Raw genomic sequence first — 15,175 nt, forward strand, 5'->3', positions numbered from 1 at the left:
TGTGTGTGTGTATTGGGGGTGGGGGTGGAGAGACAAAGACACACAGTAAACGTTGTAAAATTTTAAAAGAAACTTTGGGTTGGAGCAATCAGGGAAGATCTCTTGCGATGGTTCATAATGAATTGCTCATTCATGCAACAAACTGAACAGCTTAAGTTCTGAGATCTGTGGATACCACAGGGAACAATTCAAAGTCCTTGCCCTTATGGAGCTGGGAGGTGAGCTGTAAACAACATCAGGTACGCTGAGTGTTGTGTTTAAAAGTAAAACCTGGTAAGGTAGAGATGTGGGTGGAGGCAACAAGAAAACACCAAAGCAAAGGTAAGAGTATCGGTGTGGTCAGAGGAAGACGGCTTGAATTTTGATAGCACTTACGCAGGCACCTCAAGCAACCATGGACACATTCTTACCTTTCCTCGATTCAAAGCAATGAAACTTTCCCCACCCTAGCTCACCAGAGGCATTCGTGAAGACCCAAGGAGAAAGGTTAATTCCCTACAACTGCCTATTACACTCAGAAACGAACTCGGAAGTGACCCGTCTTAAGAATCCGTACCGTCTCTATGGGGCTGAAGGGATAGCTCAGCCGCAAGGAGTGCTTGTTGCTCTTCCGGGAGACCGGAGGTTCGGTTCGGCACCCAGGCAGAGAAGCGCGAAGCTATCTCTAACTCCAGTGGGCTGCGGAGGGCACCCGCACACACTTACACAGATACACACATATCATTACAAATAAAATAAACCTAGAAAAGGAGAGCAGAACCTAAACTGCCTTGAATGCCTTGATGCATAATTCATGAACCTGTCCAGCTTCCACGCTCCCACTTCCCCAGAGGTCTCTTCCGGAAGACCGGGAACGCTCAGCTTCAGCCCGTAACAGAACCCGCCTTCACTTCCGCTGGGGCGTCCCATCAACCGATCCCTCTACAGGTCCCAGGGTAGGAGCCACTTCCGCCCTTACTTGTCGTAACTTCTGCCCTTTAGTATCCCTGAGCCCTAGCAGCGCCGGATGTGTCCTCGCCGGTCCCGGAAGTGACTCGGTCTTTGAACTCTTCCCCCCCCTCCTTTCCTGCTGCCGCCCTCCCTTCGCTGCTTCCCTCCCTCCCCCCCCCTTTTCGTTTCCGGCTCTCCCGCCTTCTCCGTGAAACGACTCCTCACTGACGCTGTTGGGGGGGGGAGGGAGGGAGGAAGGTGGGCGTGGAGGAATTGGGGTTCCCGGGAGCACGAGCCGCAGCACCACTTCCGGGTGAGTGTTCGGGAGGAGGGAGGGCAGGGGGGCCACACCGTGCCTCGCGCCCCCGCCCTGCGGGTGTCTCGCGCGCAGCCCTGCGAGCGTGGGGGTCCGTCTGGCGCCTGCCGTGCATGCCCGCGCACCCCGCCTTTCGTTCCCCACCCCGCGCCCCGCGGGTCCTCGCACTCCCTCGGCTCCCTCCCTTCCCTGCAAACGCCGCCCCTCCCGTGCGCTGGCTCCGGCGCCGCCGCCGCCGCCGCCGGGTGAGTCTGGCGCCGCTGCAGTCGGCGCGCGCCGAGCCCTTCGCTCCTCCCCCTCCCCTTTTCCTTGGGTGAGCGGGATGTGGGGGGGGGGGGGTCCGCGATGTGACTGTAAGTGTGTCTGTCCCGGAACCGGAAGTGGTTGTGGAGGAGCGGGCGATGAGGAGGAATGGGGGGGGTTTAGGGGGCGGGTGCCTGTCTGGTGGGTGGCAGAGTTCAGCTCCCTGGAGGGGTGAAGGAGGGACGTCCCAAAGACCGGTCTTTGAGGAAGGAGTGGGGGTTGACATCGGGAGGAAGGACCCAGTTGGGTGTCTCAGGGGAGCGAAGGCTTTAGGGGGACAGCTGGGGGGTCTCCACTATATAGACCACTGAAGGTTGAAGGAGGTACTTCTTGGCACAAGGCCTTGGGTAGGCAGGGGGCGAAGTCCTCACAGAAGTGGACTGGGGAGGGGGCGAGGCCAGAGGAAGTGGCTGGGCCTGAACTTGGCACTGTGCCTGACACAAGGGCTTGGGCATCCCCCCACCCTCAGCAGCAGGGACCCTCCTGCATCTCTTCTGTTCTCTGACTCCCGGTTACTTGTAGCCCTGGGCAATGAAGAATGAGTGTCTGAGCCTAGGTGTGAGACCCACATGCTGGTGACAGAATTCATCTTAGTTTTGGGGAACTGGTTTATTTCCCATATATCCACGTAGTGAGTGCACTGACCGCCTGTGACTGCCCTTCCATCCTTGGATTGTTGGTTGGGGAAGCTGCCTGCTTCCCAGATTGCTGACAGTCCAAGAACTTCTAAGGTTTTCTACAGTTGTTTGGTGGCCTCACCTTACCGGCCTCTGTAACCTAGAGAATTTGTTTCCAGAAAGTTCAGGAGCCCTGGAAAGGAGAAGGAATAAGACGTCAGGAGGAAGAGAGAGAGAGGGTAAGACAATCTTGGGTTAATGATTTGGGAGGAGATGGGGTCATAGTCAACTGGGTTTTTTTGTTTGTTTTGTTTTCGTTAACAATGTGACAGAATTATTGGAGTAATCAACACTTGTGATACTGGTATTTGCTGTTAGAGAAAAAAAAATCGGCCTTTTGTAGTTTAGTTTTTATGTAAAAAGTTGGCACTGGGCTGGGCGGTGGTGGCGCATGCCTGTAATCCCAGCACTCGGGAGGCAGAGGCAGGCGGATCTCTGTGAGTTCGAGGCCAGCCTGGTCTACAAAGCGAGTTCCAGGAAAGGCGCAAAGCTACACAGAGAAACCCTGTCTGGAAAAAAACAAAACAAAACAAAAGTTTGCCCTGGACCTTTGTTACCTTTCCTTGCCATTGGTACTCATCAGGAATGAAATGTGAAGTGCTCAGGTGAAACCTGTGAAGGGCTTGCATTTTGTCAGAGATTGATTTTGCTGTGGAGACACAGGGACCCAGATTGAAAGGGGTAGTCTGTGGTGTAACTTACAGAAACAAGAAGAGCCAGGTTTGGAGAGTGTTTCCCATTCTTAGTGTCCAGTGGAGTGTTTGTGTGGATCTGTTGAGTGATGAGACTCTAACATGGGATTGTTTGAATTTGATGTCAGGTGAGGTTTTTCGGGGGGAACACTGCTTCTCGGGTAGTTTAAAATTAAAGGGATAAAATTATATGATGTCTGCTGTAGTAGTAAGTCAGTCAAATCCAAATATGAGACTGATGCTAATAGTGAAACATTGTATTTCATTTTTGGGAGACAAGATTTTGTTATATAGCTCTGCCTAACCTGGAACTCACTAAGTAAACCAGATTGGCCCCAAACTTGAGGGGATCCTTGTACCTTTGCCACCCACGTGCTGGGACTACAGGCGTATGCCACTCTGCATGGCAGTAAGTAAAATTCTTTAGTTGAAAAATAGCAGTTAAAAAACACAACACTAGGGGCTGGAGTGATGGCTCAGCAGTTAAGAGCACTGGTGGCCCTTCCACAGGTCCTGAGTTCAATTCCCAGCACCCACATTGGCAGCTCACAACTGTCTATAACTGTTGTTCCATGGGATCTGATGCCCTCTTCTCTTATGCAGATGAAACACCCATATGCCTAAAATAAATAAATCCTTAAAAACAACAGCAAAGTAACATGGTTTACAGTTTTAAATATTAAAATTTGTGTGAACATCCCCATAAGGAAAAAAAAAACCGCAAAGGGCTGGAGAGATAATTCAGTTGGTAAAGTGCTTGTCATACAAACATAAGGACCTACGTTTGATCCTTGGAATCCCTGTAAGAAAGCTGGGCATGGTAGGCTTCCAACTGGGGAGGCAGGGACAGGTGGGTTTACTGGCTAGCCAGTGTAGCAGAATTGGTGAGACCTAGGTCAGTGAGATACCCAGTATCCAAAAATAAAGTAGATGGCCCCTGTGTAATGACATCTGAAGTTGTCTTCTGGCCTCTGTTCACAAGCATCAACACACATCTGTGCACCTTCATAAACACACAAACACTAGATAAAATAGCAAGTAATATAAACCTGTGGTCCTCACCATGTCAGTCAAAACCATATTCTCAAGGTCATGACACCTTTACCTTTGGATGGTTGGAAACACTATAAATGGCTGGGTAGAGGGACAAAGCTTTAGTGCAAGAGTGCTTGCCCCATTGTTAACATCTCCTAATTCTTCCAATAACTCCTTTTTAAGAAATTTTTTATATTTTTTTGTAAATTTTTGAATTTATATTCTAGATCTATTTATTTTGTGTATGTTTGTACTCGTACTGAGGCCAGAGGACAACTTGAGGGAGTTGGATCTCCCTATCATGTGGATCTGGGGATTGAACTGGAGTCAGGCCTGATGGCAATTAGCCTTTCCTGCTGAGCTGTTTCCACAGCTCTCTCTTTTTTACTTTACTTTTTAAGGTAGGGTCTTATCTGGACCTTTGCAGTACTTGGGGAGGCAGAGGTAGGTGAATCTCTTGTGTTCAAGGCCTACAGAGTGTCAACCAGAACTACACAGAGAAACCCTGTCTTAGGAACCCCCCCCCCAAAAAAAAGATAGGGTCTCATGTTGCACAAGATGACTTTAAACTCACTTTGTAGTTAAGCCTGACCTTGACCTTGTGATCCTTCTGTCTCCACCTGCATGCTGGGGTCAGCAGTTTGACCTCACCCAGGTTTGTGTACTGCTGGCCATCAAACCCAGGGCTTTATGCATGCTGGGCAGGCCTTGCCCTTCTCAGCCAATCACCATACTGAGATTGGAGACTGGAAAGAAAAGGGCTAATTTAATCATGATAGTTTGGGGTGGGGTTTGTTAGGTTTTTTTCCTTTAATTTTTTTAATGTGTATGATTGTTTTGCCTTTGTGTGTATCTATACCACTTGCATGCCCAGTGGCTCTGGAGGCCAGAAGAGGGCATTGAAACTGGAGTTACAGGTGGTTTTGAGCTGCCATGTGGATACTGGGTCTTGAACCCAGGCAAGAGCGTCTAATGCTTTTAGCTACTGAGTCATCTCTCCTGCTCCTTATCTGTCTATGTCTGTCTATCTCTATCTATCTATCTATCTATCTATCTATCAATCAACCATCTATCTATCATCTATCTGTATTTTTGAGATGAGGTCTCACTACATAGGCCAGGCTAGTAGTAAAGTCACAAAGATCCTCCTGCGTCTGTCTCCTGAGTGCTGGGGATTAAAGGCTTTACTAGCCTACCACACTGAGCTTGTCTTTGTTTATTTTTTGTATTCAGACAAGGTTTCTCTATGTAACAGTCCTGGTTGTTCAGGAACTCACTTTGTAGACCAGGCTGGACTCGAACTCAAAGAGATGTCTGCCTCTGCCTCCCAAGTGCTGAGGCATGGCTTCTTTTTTGTTTTTAAATTAAAAGTGGTAAAGCCTTTTTTAGGTAGATGCTGGGTGATGGTGGTACACGCCTTTAATCCCAGTACTCAGGAGACAGAGGCAGGAGGATCTCTGAGTTTGAGGTGAGCCTGGTCTACAGAGCAAGTTCTAGGACATTCAGGACTGTTATATAGAGAAACCTTGTCTGGGGAGAAACACACACACACACACACACACACACACACACACACACACACACACACACACACTGGTAGAGATACTTTGTGTAGAGATGGTTTCCCCCATTATATCAATAGACTTCTTTAGGTTGTGAGACTGTCGAGTAGTTTGGGGAGATTTTCTCTGTGATAGAAAAGGGGGAAAAGTGAGTGGTAAGATGGCAGGCCAACAAGAATTTGAGTGCTGTGGTATATGGGGTACCATTTGCATTGTATTTTAGCCATAGCCATCATTCTTGGCTCTGCAGCTGATCTCATGTCAAGGGATATATAGATTTAGGATAACCTACCAGGAAAAGGATAGTATAGATAGCTTTTTGTTGTGTGTGTGTGTGTGTGTGTGTGTGTGTGTGTGTACAGATGTGAGATAGCACACATGTGGAGGTCAGAGGACAACTTGGAAGAGTTGATTCTTTCCATCCACCATGTACATTCTGGGATTGGAGCTACAGTTACCAGTCAGACATGGCAGCAAGCACCTTTCACCTGTAAAAACAAGTTGTCTGAATTTTTGAGATAGGGTCACACTCAGTACCCAGATTGTCCTGGAGCCATATAGGGCAGGAGCTGGTCTCTTACTCCCATAACGGTCCTCCAATCTCAGCCCCTCAAGTGCTTAGATCATAGGTGTGAGCTACTGTGTCCTACAAATGGCAGCATTTTTCTCACATGCCATTTTACAGCTGACTAGTTATGCTTTGTGAGCAGTAGTTCTTAAGTGCCTGATTTTGGGCTGTCCTGTTTATTGGAATTGCCTCTTTATTTTATTTTGAGACAATCTTACCATGGATCCTTGGCTGGAAATGTGGAGACCAGCTGGCCTTGAACTCAAAAGAAGAGACCTTCTTGCCTTTGCCTCCCCAGTGTTGGGATGAAAGGCCATGATGACTAGCAGGTTGAGTTTTTATTTATTTACTTTTTAAAATGTATTACTTTTTTTTTTTTTTGGTGTGGAGGGGGATGCATCATAGAGCACATGTGGAATTTAAGGCATATTTTGTCATAGTCTGTTCACTCTACTATGTGAGGCCTAGGGACTGAACTCAGGTCATCAGGCTTGGCCTTTATTCTCTGGCCCTCTGTTACTTTAATTTTTTTTTTTAAGATTTATTTATTTATTATGTATACAGTGTTTTTTTGTCTGCATTATGCCTGCAGGCCAGAAGTGGGCACCAGATCTCGTTACAGATGTTGTGATCCACCATGTGGGTGCTGGGAATTGAACTCAGGACCTCTGGAAGAACAGTCAGTGTTCTTAACCTCTGAGCCATCTCTCCAGCCCTAATTTTTTTTTTTTTTTTTTTTTAATTAAAAAGCATTTACCAGGTGGTGGTGGCGGTGGCGCGGCGCATGTCTTTAATCCTAGCAGGTGGATTTCTCTGAAGTAGAGACCATCCTGGAGTGAGTTCTAGGACAACCAGGGCTACACAGAGAAAACCTGTCTCAAAAAACAAACAAACCAAAACATTATTTAATGTGCATGACTATTTTGCCCACAGGTGTGTATTTGCACCATGTGCATGCCTAGTGTTTCAGAAGATGCGATATGGATGGTTGCCAGCCACTGTGTGGTGCTAAGAACTGGGCCTGAGGCTTCTGTGAGAACAAGTACTCTTAGTTTGAGACCTTCCTCGGCCCTGGCTCTCCGTTACTTTAAACAATAGGGTTTGTTGTTTTGTTTGAGGCAGGGTTTCATGTACCCCAGGCTGGTCTTGCTGTTTAGAGTCAAAGATGACCTTGATCTTCTGTTCCTCTTGCTTAGAATTTCCCAGTTGTGGAATTACAGGTATACACTGCCACACCCAGTTTATAGTATGGGGGATCCAGCTCAGGCCTGTTTGTTTTTTGTTTTTTGTTTTTTGTTTTTTTTTTTGAGCTGAGGATCGAACCCAGGGCCTTGTGCTTGCTAGGCAAGCACTCTACCACTGAGCTAAATCCCCAACCCTGTATCCCTGTTTTTAATTTACTTTTTTAAGATAGGGTCTCATGTATCCCAGGCTTGCTGCAAGCTTGTTATATACACTTGGATGGATGACCTTTTTTTTTTTTTTTTTTTAATTATGTGTATGTTTGTGGTTATGTATATGTGATTCCCCAAGAGCCACCGACCAAGAGTGCTAGGAACCAAACTTGGATATTCTGCAAAAGCAGTATACAATCCCAGTGCTTGGGAGGTAGAGCCAGGAGGATCTCCGTGAGTTCGAGGCTAGGACAGGCACCAAAACTACACAGAAAAACCCTGTCTTGTTAAAAAAAAGGTGGGAGGGGGGGTACCATGGGGGAAAAGAGAGCACTGGGATTAAAGGCGTGTGCAACCACGCCAGGCTCAGTATGTACTCTTAATCATGAAGCCATCTTTCTTGCCCTCAACTCTGAACTTTTCTTTCTTCCACCTAATTAGCCTCCTCATAGGTGCTTAAACTGTGTCTCCAAAAGTCCATTCTACCATATGATCAGGCCAGCTGCTTTGGCATGGTGGGGACCATGGTAGAACATGGGCTCACTGTCACAAATTTCTGGCTGTGAAGTGAGTTCCCTCCTTAGAAACAATGCTTTGTGGAACCATAACGATAGATAAGGCATTCTGTAAATCCACAGATGGTACTTTTGTTAGGAGCAGGAAAGGCGAATTCCTATCTGAGTGTCTGTTCCAGTAAGGACAAAGCGATTTCCTCTTCATGAAGAAAGTTGTCCGATGTAGTCAACCTGGCACTAGGTCGCTGGCTGGTGATCCCAGGAATGGTGCCTGTGGGTGCACGGCAGTTGTACTCAGGTCAGCAGTGAGTGGAAGTCCATGTGGTCAAGCCCATGCATAACTTCTGTCTCTGCCACCATGGCAACTTTGTTCCTGGGCCATTGGGCAGGGACAGGGATGGGGGTATGGGAGGCTCACTGTCCAGATGGGTCATCCTGTCTACTGCATTATTGGACTCCTGCCAAAGTCGCCTTTTTTTGGTTTTTCGAGGCAGGGTTTGTCTGTAGCTTTGGAGGCTGTCCTGGAACTTGCTTTGTAGACCAGGCTGGCCTCGAACTCACAGAGATCCACCTGCCTCTGCCTCCCAAGTGCTGGGATTACAGGCGTGCGCCACCACCGCCCGGCTTCCAAAGTCACCTTTTGATGAACACTTAACATGAGATACAAGTATCTTCACAGCTGGGCAGTGGTGGCACACGCCTATAATCCCAGCACTTGGGAGGCAGAGGCAGGTGGATCTCTGTGAGTTCGAGGCCAGCCTGGTCTACAAAGCAAGTTCCAGGACAGCCTCCAATCCTACAGAGAAACCCTGTCTCAAAAACAAAACAAAAACAAAAAACCAAGTATCTTCACATCCTTCACCTGTTTGGAGAGATCTACTCACATACTTTTTCTCCCAGATGTATTTCTTATCAGTTTTCTAATTATGCTCTTTCCAAGTCCCTGACCATTCACTACTCCATTGGCTATAGCCCATGACCATGTGTTCTACCCACAGTGAAGACTCACCTTTACCTGTGTCTTTCAGGGTTGTCTCAGAAAGGGGTTATAATACTGCAGCTGTCTACTTCTCTGTCTGTCCCTGCATAGAATATAGACCTATCAGTAAACGAGGCTCTGTTTTTCTCTACCTCAAGTCAACTGACCCTAGGGTGCACACCATGAGACTAGGTATGTGCTTGGAAGCAGCAGGCATGTCAGTGGGAATAGAACGTGCTTCATGTCACTTGCTTGCGCCATCTGTGCTGGATTATAGGTTGTGTGGATTTTGTTTTGTTTATTTTTCAAGACAGAGTTTCTCTGTGTAGCTTTGCACCTTTCCTGTAACTCACTTGGTAACCCAGGCTGGCCTCGAACTCAGAGATCCACCTGGCTCTGCCTCTCGAGTGCTGGGATTAAAGGCGTGCACCACCACTGCCCGGCTGTGGATTTGTTTTAGTGTGTTTTTTTGGCTTTTTTTTTTTTTTTTTTTTTTTTGAGACAGTTTCTTTGTGTAACAGCCTTGGCCATCATGGAACTCACTCTGTAGACCAGGCTGTCCTTGAACTCACACAAACCTGCCTGCTTCTGCCTCCTAAGTGCCAGGATTAAAGGTGTGCACCACCATGGCATGGCAAGTTTGTTTTAACATTTCATTATTGTGTATGTGTGTGTGCCTGAGTGTGCTGCTGTGCGTGTGCAGAGATCGGAGGACAACTTGTAGTAGTTGCTAGTTCTCACGTTTTACCTTTTAAGAATAAGAGACCAAACTTAGATTGTCAGGCATGGCAGCAAGTGCCCTTACCTGCTAAGTCGTCTTGTTAGTCCTTGGCTCTGGGTTTTTTTTTTTTTTTTTTTTTTTTTTTGAGACAGTGGTCTCATGTATACCAGACTGGCCTTGAATACTCTATGTAGCAAAGGAGAAGGATGGCCTGAACTCCCGATCGTCCTGTCTCTGCCTCCCACAAGTACTGTGCATATAGGTGTGTGCCATCACACTTGGGTAAGATTGGCCTTTTTATTCATACTCCATTCCAAAATAAGTTATATTGGAATATATATATATATATGTGAAGTTTCATGAGAATATGATCTTGAACTGAATGTCAGTTTGCTGCTATCCAAAACTTTTTTTATTTATTTATTTATTTATTTATTTATTTATTTATTTTTTTGCTCACACTTAATCCAGCACTTAGGAGGCAGGGGCAGGTGAAACTCTATGAGTTCAAGGCCACTCTTGTCTACATAGTGAATTCTAGGCCATCCAGGGCTACATAGAGAAACCCTGTTTCAAAAACAAAACAAACTTAAGTTTGGGGAGCTGGAGAGAGGGCCCTGCAGTTAAGAGCACTGGCTGCTCTTGCAGAGGACCCAGGTTCAATTCCCAGCACCCACGTGGCAATTCACACCTATCTGACTCCAGTTCTGGGGTCTTCAATGTTGACACAAAGCATGTACATGGTAAATAGACATACATGCAGATGAACACCCAAACACATCAAATAAAAAAATTTAAAACCGCCTGGAGGTAATGGCGCACCCTTTAATCCCAGCCCTTGGGAGGCAGAGACAGGCAGATCTCTGAGTTCAAGGCCAGCCTGGTCTACAGAGTGAGTTCCAGGAAAGGCGCAAAGCTACACAGAGAAACCCTGTCTCGGAAAAAAAAAATTTTTTTAAAACCAGTGTGCCTCGGGTTGATAAGTGCTGCTTTCCCGAGTGTGCGCGCGTGCGTGCGTGCGTGCGTGCGTGCGTGCGTGTGTGTGTGTGTGTGTGTGTGTGTGTGTGTTGTACATATGTGAAGGAACTGGATAAATAGTGGGAGACTGTGTGAGTTCTGGGGATTGAACTCAAGTTTTCAGGTTTGTGTGACAAGCACTTTGACAACTGAGCTATCTCCCCAGACCCTCCCCCCCCACACACACACAATTTTTTAAATTTAAGTGCCTGGATCAATTCACATTCCTAGTGTGTTACTTCATTTGTATTGTCTTTGTTTCTACCAGAATCTCTCCCTTCTTTTGGATACATTGTCTCATTATGTAGGCCTGGTTGACCTTGAATTTATGCAGTCTTCCTTTCCTATAGAGTGCTAGGATTGTGGGCCTGTTTATTTTGGGGTGTGTGTGTGTGTGCGCCCGCGCTCATATGTGTTTTCAAGATTTGTTTTATGTGCATTAGTGTTTTGCCTCTATGTCTGGATGTGAACCATTTGTGTGCCATGTTGGAAGCAGCCCTGGAACTGGATGTAAAGGTTAACTTGTGCTGATGTCTGGGTGCTGAGAATTGAACCTGAGTCCCCAGCCAGCAACTGGTGCTTTAACCACAGAGCTGGCTCTCTAGTTCCGCTTTTGGTTGGTTGTTTGGTTAGTTGTTTGGTTGGTTTTTCCAGACAGGGTTTCTCTGTGTAACAGCCTGGCTGTCCTGGAACTTGCTCTGTAGACCAAGGCTGGCCTCCAGCTCAGAAATCTGCCTGCCTTTGCCTAAGGCATTTACCACCACTTCCTGCTTCCTGTTTTGTTTATGTAATTTTTTTCTTTGACAACTTCATATATGTATGTAACCATTACCCTTTTTTTTTTTTTTTTTTTTTTTTTTTTAGATTTATTTGTTATGTATACAGTGTTCTGCCTGCAGGCCAGAAGAGGGCACCAGATCTTATAAATGGCTGTAAGCCACCATGTAGTTGCTGGGAATTGAACTCAGTACTTCTGGAAGAGCAGCCAGTTCTTTTAACCTCTGAGCCATCTCTCCAGCCCCCATTACCCTTTCTTATTCCCTTCCCTTTGGACCCCTTCTTTGTTCCTACTTCATGTCTTTTTCTGTCCTATGTCTCACTGAATTTAATTAAGATAGTTTGCATGAACATGAACGTGGGATTGTTTACTGAAGAAAATGGCTCCCCATATTCCAGCAGCCATTAACTGCCAATGGTAACACCTCAGCTAGAGGTAGGGTCTCACGGACCTCAGACTCATGGCAGCTTTGAACTCCCTTACCTCTGAACTATAGCACTGGGACTACAGTAGGTAGGAGTCACACACTCAACTGCCTTTTTTTTTTTTTTTTTTGAGACGTCTTTTAGAGCCCAGATTGACTTTAAATTTACTGTGTATGTAGTTGAGGATGATCTGTAGCTCCTGCTTCTGGTTTCTGCCCCTCCCCAAGTGTTCTGTGTCACAGGAGTGCACTGGCCACCTAGCGGAGCCCTTCTCCTTAACCTGTCCTTTGCTGCTGCCTTGGCTGAGTCACTTGTCCTCTAGATTCATTACTTGAAAAAGCAGCAGCTGGGCTTGGTGGTGCATGTCTTTAATTCCAGCAGCATTTGGGAAGCAGAGACCAGCCTGGGCTATATGAGACATTATCTCAAAAACAAACAAAAACAAGGACATCCAGTTGCTCAGTGGGTAGAGGCATGCCCTGCCAAGCCTGATTACTTGAGTTCAGCCTCCAGAAACCACACAGTGGAAGGGAAGAACCAACTCCTGTAGGCCTCCACATGTGTGGTATTATGTATGTAACTTCCACACACAACATAAAAGAATTTTTAGTTAGGGTCTTATTCTGTAGCCCTGGCTGGCTTTGAACTCACAGAAATCTACCTGCCTCTGCCTTGTGAGTGCTAGAATTAAAGGCATGTGTCACCACTCTTAGCAAAGGAAAAAAAAATGTTAAACACACACCCATACCCCCCAAAATCAACAATCCATGCTTTTTAGAATTGTCAGGGGACTAGGGAGATGGCTTAGAAGTTAAGAGCACTGGCTGCTCTTCCAGAGGTTCTGAGTTCAATTCCCAGCAACCACATGGTGGCTCACAACCTTCTAGAATTTTCTGGATTAAATGGTATACATTGTGAGGTCCTCTCACTTTCTTGAGTACTGATTCAGCCATGAAAAGCTACTTTCCAATCAAGCCTGGAGACCGAGTTTGGTTCCCAGAACCCGTGTCAGATAGAAGCAGAGAATTGACTGCACAGAATTGTCCTCTAGCTTCTATGTGTGCACTGTCGCACCTATGCACATACATACTGACAGCCAATACTTTGTTGTTGTTGTTCTTTGAGAAAGGGACTGCCCTGGAACTTGCTCTATAGACCACCCTAGCCTCAAACCCAGAGATTCACCTCTGCCTCTCAAGTGCTGGGATTATAGGTGTACACCACTGTACTTTTCTTTGGGTATCCAGCTCCCAAAAATTAACATGGAGACTTCTTATTAATTATGAAAGCTTGGCCTTAGCTAGGCTTGCCCCACTATCTTTTTTTTTTTTTATTATTTTTTATTTTTTTTTTTTAGGCAGAGTTTCTCTATGCAACAGCCCTGGCTGTCCTGGAACTTACTTTGTAGACCAGGCTGGCTTAAAACTCAGAGGTATGCTTGCCTCTGCCTCCCAAGTGCTGAGATTAAAGATGTGCACCACCATTACCCAGCACTCACTAGCTCTTTAACTTAAATTAACCCATTTCTGTTCATCTGTGTGTTGCCATGTGATTCATGGCTTTTACCTCTCCTGCATGTCTCTTCCCTCTGTGACTGCTGGTGACACCACCTTTCTTCTTCCCAGAGCTCTCTCTGTCCAGAAGTCCCTGCTATACCTTCTGCCTTGCTATTGGCCATTTAGCTTTTATTAAACCAATGGCTTGACATATCTTTACACAGTGTAAAGGAATAAATTCCACAGCATGCCACCCCTGCCTGGCCATTTAAAAATATTCTTGCCAGCCGCTGTGGCGCACGCCTTTAATCCTAGCAGTCGGGAAATAGAGCCAGGCGGATCTCTGTGAGTTCGAGGCCAGCCCTGTTTACATAGCGAGATCCAGGACAGGCACCAAAACTACATGGAGAAACCCTGTCTGGAAAAACCAAAAGAAAAGAAACCATCCTTAACCGTGTTGAGCATGACAGACAATGCTGCTGCTGCTTGCATCCACATGACTTTGAATGGCAGTGGGAGAGAGATAGCTCCAGTTGCCTGTGATGGTGGTCCTGTAGACCTTTTTGTCCTTTTGTAGAAGAGTCTTTCCCAGAACCCTTAGGAAGTCTTGGAGCTCTCTCTGCTTAAGGAAAATAGGAATGGGTATATGCTTTGTTCTCGTTTTCAGAGATCCTTTATGGGGACATTATTAGTTTGGGACTTCTCTTATGAATTTTCATATCTATTCTTTTCTTTTCTTTTTTTTTGAGCTGAGGATCGAACTCAGGACCTTGTGCTTGCTAGGCAAGTGCTCTACCGCTGAGCTAAATCCCCAACCCTTTTTTTTTTTTTTTGGTTTTTCGAGACAGGGTTTCTCTGTGTTCTTTTGGTACCTGTCTTGGAACTCGCTCTGTAGCCCAGGCTGGCCTCAAACTCACAGAGATCCACCTGGCTCTGCCTCCCGAGTGCTGGGATTGCAGGCGTGCGCTGCCGCCGCCAGCACCTCTTTTATTCTTTAGGGAGAAATAAAAAAGTAGACCTCCCTTTTATTCTGCAGCCAAACTCTCTTCTTCACTCGCTTTGTCCATCACCATTCTTGGCTTGTTTAGTTTTGTTTTGTTTCGAGACAGGGTTTCTTTGTCAGCCCTGCTGTCCTCGAACTCAGAGATCCTCTTGCCTCTGCCTCCTGAGTGCTGGGATCAAAGGTGTGCAAAGACCATACCCAATGACGTGTCTTTTATTTTATTTCTCTTCAGTGGAAGAGGAGAAAGACAAAGGTTATGGTTGACATTTGAGCTTCTAGCATCTTTTTGAAAATTTATACAAATACAACCCACCGTATTCAAATCAGTACAAAATAACATTTGAGTGATGTCAAGGGCAGTGGGACAACATCAATGTAGAATATGTGATTGCTGCCCCCAAAAAGTTTAGCTAGATTAGATCCCCTTAAACTGTAATCAGATTGTTTCTGTTGCCTTAGGAGGTCCTGGAACTCCTTTATATAAAAGGTCAGGTTCAGCTAGGTTAGCATCAACAGAATCTCACAGTCTTACTGTTCAGCTGGCCCCCAGATGTGTAGATACACTAGGAAATATTATACTGTTGCTGGTGTGCTGTGTGGGTGTGTCTGAGGTAACTGTTGTCTGAACATAAGAAGCGTTAGACAGTTTTCTAAAGAATATGGTACAACAACTATGTGTGTAGCATTCATATTATTTTGGGGAAGTGTATGTGAGGTTACCAATACATGTCTTATAACATTTGTTCATTTTGTGTGTGTGTGAT

General features: G+C 46.0%; 1 protein-coding gene across 9 annotated transcripts in view; it reads left to right on the forward strand.

Moving 5' to 3' along the window:
• The first annotated feature begins 1,084 nt into the window (after positions 1–1,084).
• Znf384 (zinc finger protein 384) overlaps positions 1,085–15,175 on the forward strand; it is a 33,553-nt gene continuing 19,462 nt past the window's right edge. For 4 of the 9 annotated variants that reach the window (XM_036180967.1, XM_036180958.1, XM_036180966.1 and 1 more), the window contains exons 1-2: positions 1,254–1,491; positions 2,346–2,405. The gene's annotated coding sequence lies outside the window, so the exon portion shown is untranslated. The other 5 variants (XM_036180965.1, XM_036180960.1, XM_036180963.1 and 2 more) reach the window with 4 other exon arrangements.

This window comes from Onychomys torridus, chromosome 3 (genome assembly GCF_903995425.1).
Source record: "Onychomys torridus chromosome 3, mOncTor1.1, whole genome shotgun sequence".
In the NCBI taxonomy this organism is placed as follows: domain Eukaryota; kingdom Metazoa; phylum Chordata; class Mammalia; order Rodentia; family Cricetidae; genus Onychomys; species Onychomys torridus.